This window comes from Amblyomma maculatum, chromosome 1 (assembly GCF_055883805.1).
Source record: "Amblyomma maculatum isolate TAMU_Amacu chromosome 1, ASM5588380v1, whole genome shotgun sequence".
Taxonomy (NCBI): Eukaryota; Metazoa; Arthropoda; class Arachnida; order Ixodida; family Ixodidae; genus Amblyomma; species Amblyomma maculatum.
In genome coordinates, this window is record NC_139344.1 from 458,069,964 (window position 1) to 458,075,944 (window position 5,981).

Below are 5,981 nucleotides of genomic sequence, written 5' to 3' on the forward strand. Positions count from 1 at the left end.
GTGCACCTGCGCTGCTAGAAGAGGGATGCGCGGAGAGAGCGCGCCGGCGCCAGTCGTGCGAGCGCAGAAGCGCTGTCCGCATGGTTTCATATGACACCGCAAGTTGACGCTGCTCAGGAGTCGGAATGAAGAATGTGTATGCTGCCACGGCGAAGGCTGGCGCCGCTGCGTCGCAAACAGTCGTCTGTCTAACAATGCTAGAAAGAACGTATCGTCTGTGTCAAAAGCTACCAGGCTGCCCGATTTGCTCCTTAGCCCTGTATTTAAGCGTTTTACAGGGCATACCAAAATATAAATCACCTGTGCGGAAAAAAAGCCCATCACTTTTATCTGTAAATATCATTTTTTTTTGCCTTTTGAAATAGATCAAGGGCTCAAAACACGGTTGAGAAGAAACCCCTGCAGCCTGGTTACCTTTGGCAAAGACGGTACGTTTTTTCTAAACTGTTAGAGCGAACAAACGTAATTTTTAGATTGAAATACCCTCGATCTGGTTGCAATGTGTTTTGATAATATTCCTAAAAAGCATGGAGAATCTTACCAGAATACTGCATAGGAATAAGCATTTAAACGCGTGATGTTAGGCCGACTTTGCAAAAATATCCGAAGGCAGGTCATGAGAGTTATACACGCGCTTATACAGCTTTCAGAGAAAAATAATTTCCTTGAAGAGCAGCATGACGAGGCAACAATAATTTTATGACAAATATTTCGACGGTGAGCACGCATTGATATTTGTCTGTTTCTGTAAAACAAAAAAGAATCATTGACACTTATTTCCAGTGTCCAACTGTGGGTCCTATGCTTCAAGCTTCTTCAATATTTCCTCTTTTAAGTCTTTACCAGAAAATGTTTAGTTGGAACTAGTTAACAGCTGCCACAACAAGTATACAACTTGTAGTAAAACGTTGGGCAGCGTGCAATGCTATTGAATTTAAGTGCACTTCATTCCAGAACACCTGAGAAAGCTATATTTTTTCTCTGCTAGGCGCAGGTAGAGAACGTATAGAAAATAATGGTTCTATTTTTTTATAGGGGAGGATCTACCTTTTGACTATGAGCTATGCTGCATCAACTGCATAAAGAGTTTGTTCATCATTCGTCCCTTGCTGGAGCACTCAAAGCAGAGCACGCCGGCATATAGGAATCAATTGCAAGTTTATGGCTGATGTAAATTACAACACAAAATATGATGCAGCTAGACCGTCTTCTGTGCTTACAAGACCACCTACGGCGCAATACAGTCGGTACTGGAGCCTCGTTGAGGAGTCAGCTAGCGTACATGACGAAACGGTGCAGCGTTTGCCTTCACTAGCACAATCTCTTCGACCTCTGTTTTCCAGAATTTCATCTTTTCTTTCCCCACGCGAATGAAATAGTGCATAAATAAAGTATTGATTTGTCTATTTCCAGTTATGGACAAAAGTTTTCAGGATGCGGATGTAAAACCTCATCGCAACAAATTATGATAGTATGCATGGTTTTGAAGGTGCTACGTCTTACTGGCCTATTGCAGATTGCAGAAGTGTATATGCTTGTATACTGCGCCGTATTGTGTTTCTATACGTAGGAAGTGACAGTTTTCAGCTTTAAAAAATTATGCTTCTGTTTTGTTGTGATTTTATCGAGGAGGGCGACGAAGTATTCATAAAACTTTGACGTATGAGTGGCCTTACGCATCACGCTGGACACGTATAGAAGAAATGGTAGGGCGTGTAATTGCTGCGCGTTCCACCTCTGTACTAAATATGTTCACAGTTGAGAACGGCGCTACAGTCGGGCATTTCTAAGCGCTTCGTAGACTGCATAAGCCATGCGTCCGATTCGACGGCAACATTGCACAAAGCATGCTCGGCTTGCATGCGTAGTGCCACCCAATCATTCATTTCGGGGCTTTTTAAATGTTTTGCTAACCAATCTCGTCCTTTATCTCATGGCATGGGTTTGTCAAGAAAATGAAGCCTTATGCCGGCAGGGGTTAAGCCACTGGAGCAATGGGGGAGGACCCTATACCAACCGTGCCCTTACCGCCTAAGCCATTTTTCTTAAACAAACGCTCTCTACTACTGTAACTATACCATTGACGATGTATAAAACAGACTCGAAAACCATCGCGAAGGACACGACAGAATTGTTCGGGACGGTAAAAATATATCAGGGTAGGTTGAGAATTAATCGTTACTATCTGCAAGCCAATTCCGGCCAACATGTCATGTTATGTGCAATGTTTTTCCAGCCGTGTAAACGCAGTGGACAATATCGACCTCTATAACCCAGTCATATTCATTGTTGTAATGTCCCCAAAACTGGCGGGGCCACATGGACCACTGTGTGCGAAAATGTATTCAATGTAGATAAGCCAGCTGTACTAACAGGATCATATCAATCAATGCATACAATGATGCCTGCAATGTTGGCAATTTATCGCAGGTGCCCACAAAATAACTACTATAACCCACGATGGATACAATATTGGGAAGCCATCTCAAGTAGTAGTAAAATATTGACCATCATATGGCAGTAGATATTTCAAGTTGACAGAACATCAGTGATGGCAAGAGAATATTGATTATCCTAAATATGTACGGTATTTTGGCAAGCCATTATACTTCGTTAGGCAACATTGATCACTGTAATTGCAGATATACAATGCTGGGAAGCCAAGACGAGTGGCGGGAGGATATTCACCAATGTATTTCCAAGATACATTCGATGCTGACAAGCATTAAATACTGGCATTGCAAAATTCACCAATGTATGCCATAAGAGGTGCAATGCTGGCCAGTCGCCACAGCTTCAGTTCAGTTCAGGCGTTCAGTCGTGTCCGACTCTTCGTGACCCTATGGACCATGTCACGCCACGCTTTCTGGTCTCTCACTATCTTCTTAACATCACATAGCTTCATCTGCAATGCCTCGAGAATGCCATCTAACCATCGCGTTCGCTGCCTACCCCTTCTCCGGCGACCCTCAACCTTTCCCAACATCAAATCTTTCTCCAGCGACTCCTCTCTTCTCATCAGATGACCAAAGTAGCTGAGCTTTAACTTTAGAATTTGACCCTCCAATGAGCAGTCAGGGTTTATGGTCGACAATATCGACTGATTTGATCTTCTGGCAGTCCATGGAACTCTTAAGAGTCTTCGCCAGCACCACAATTCAAACGCGTCAATTCTTCGGCGGTCAGCCTTTTTCACAGTCTAACTCTCGCATCCATACATCACAACTGGAAAGACCATAGCACGGGTTATACGGATCTTGGTTGGTAACTAATGTCTCTGCTCTTTACTAGGCGGTCAAGGCTAACCATTGATGTAACCACCGCTGATGTAAGACGACACTGCCGCACGTTTGAATCTTTGAAGCGACGCCGTATCATTCCGAAGTTTGGTCGGCTGCCTAATGTGACAACTGTCGCTAGTGTGGATGTGTCTGAAACGACAAGCCTGGCAGATACGATTCGCCAGATCGTCCGCGAAGAGCTTCGGAGGCATCAAGGTATTGGGGGCCACGTCACACCCGTCTACAGGAGCACCTCTTCGTCTGACAGCCCATCTTCTACCTGTTATGATCCCTCTGCTACGTCTCCTTCGGACACCCGATGCTCTGCTGCTCATCGCCCGAACACCCAGCCTCTCAACATCAACGCCTACAACAGCGAGCACTCTCGTCCTCCTCGTCGACCACATTCAGAGCACGAAACGTTTAATACAAGCGACGACGAACCTTATTCATCGAATGAACGTGAGCCGCCAGTGTGTTATGCCTGTGGGATGATCGGCCACATTTCCCGCTTTTGACGCAACCGTCGTCCGTATCAGCAGTATCGCCGACAGTGGGTGAACTCCCGTACAAGGCTTCCTGCTGAAAATGATGATTCATATTGCCACAGCTTACTGGGCAATATTTGCCTACTGGAACCACCAAGTATACATTGTTGTGAAACCACTAAAACCGGTGGGATAACGTTAACCAACATATGCCAAGATATAATAAATGTCGATAAGCCAGCTATACTGACAGGTCAATATTTACCATTGTATGCCATCATCAACTATTTCATCTGCAGATATAAACAATGTAGGAATGCCGGTACGATTGGCAGGGAGATAATGACCAATGTATGGCAATATATATTCGATTTTAAGAAGCCGCCAATACTGGCTGGACAATATTTAATAATGCATGCCATGCATGATATGTTCAATGTAGACCAGTGGCCACTACTCGTTGGGCGATATCGGACACTGGAACTAAAGATGCATACAATGTTGGCAAGCCACTAAGACTGGCGGTATGATATCGACCAATGAATGCCAATCTATATTCAGTGTCGATTAGCCATACATACCGGCAGGAAGATATTTACCAATGTATGCCATGATTCGTGAATTATAGGCAAGACAATGCCGATGACTGGGTAATATTGGCCATCATACATGTTGTTCAACAACAGCAACTCGGATTGCCGCACGTGCACAGGAAGCTAGCGGAGCGTCTGCTCCGGCGACGTCCCATCGTTTCACATTTCGCCACCATGCCAGGAATGCGGCGCTACCATCGCGCGGCGAAACTTAAGCTTTGGTTCCCTATAGCAGGCTCGTGCAGTGAAATATTGCCATCGAATGAATGAATGAATGAATGAAAACTTTATTTCCACCGAAAAGAGCCTCTCATCTCCCGCCCCCGGCACGCAGGCCGGGGAGCGTGCCATGGAGAAAATGTGCCCTGTTTTTGCAGCGGCTCTGATTGGCCGAGGCGGGATGACGTCATAGAGGTCTCGACCAATTACAGCGCACCACCACAGTATGCTCAAATGCGTGCTGTATATGGCCATATGGCAACCCAGGTAGCACATGCGACCGGCCCGATATTGGAAATTGATTGGTCCGCTAGCTTCTTGTGCACGTGCGGCGATCCGAGTTGCGCCTGGCGGTTACTTGGCGATACAAAAACGCTTCTGCTGATGCGAAACGGAGGTACTAAGTAGCATTGTGTCATGGGTAGCCACAATAGTAGGCGAAGCGCCAAAAGACGAAGCTCTGATGTGGAACTTTGCAGATTTCATTGGAAGCGTTTCCACTAGACCTGTTTTCCAACCGCATGACAGCATTCTGAAAAGTCTCGGGTTCTTTGTGGAAACGAAAAGGGCCAATTTTCCTCTTCTCCATAAACTCAGAAATTTTCGAAAGTTGACAAAGACGTCTTAGAGAGGCATCAAAAAATTACAATTGTTTAACACCATATATACGAAGTGAAGGGGGTGGAGGATTACTCTGCTCTTCGCTCCGCGCGTGTCTTGCTTTGACGATTTTCTGTGCTCTCTCCCTGCTTTGCGAGTGCTCTGAAAGCAACCAAATGAACAAATATCCAGCGTTCGACGTCCGAGATCGACAATGATGTATGAATGTGCCCTACGACCAAGAAAATGTCTAGGAACGAGGCCTTTTTTTGTGGAAGGGGGGGGGGTGTAGAAAACATGTTTGTTTGGCTGAGCCGCTTTTACAGATTTCCGCAAATTGGCCAATAAATGAACCAACATTATTATTATTCATAACAAAAACATGTTGGAAGTGCAATACAAAAGCGATCCTAGTTATGGCTCGATTGACACTACTCGCACGGAGCACCCTATACGCGTCACAGGTTTCGTAAATGCAAACCAAATATAAATGAAGCATAACCATTTGCCCCGCCGGGGTGGTGCAGTGGTAAGACGCTCGACTACTGTCAGGAGTTCCCGGGTTCGAACCCGACCTCGGCAGCTGCGTTTCGATGGAGGCGAAACGAAGTGGCGTTCGTGTGCTGTGCGATGTCAGCGCGTACGTTAAAGATCCCCAGGTGGTCGAAATTACTCCGTAGCCCTCCACTGCTCCCCTTTCTCTCTTTCCATTTTCTCCCACCTTCATTCCTTCTTTTACGGCGCGGTTCAGGTGTCCACAGAGTAAGTGTTACAGATACTGCGCCTTTTCCTTCCTGTGA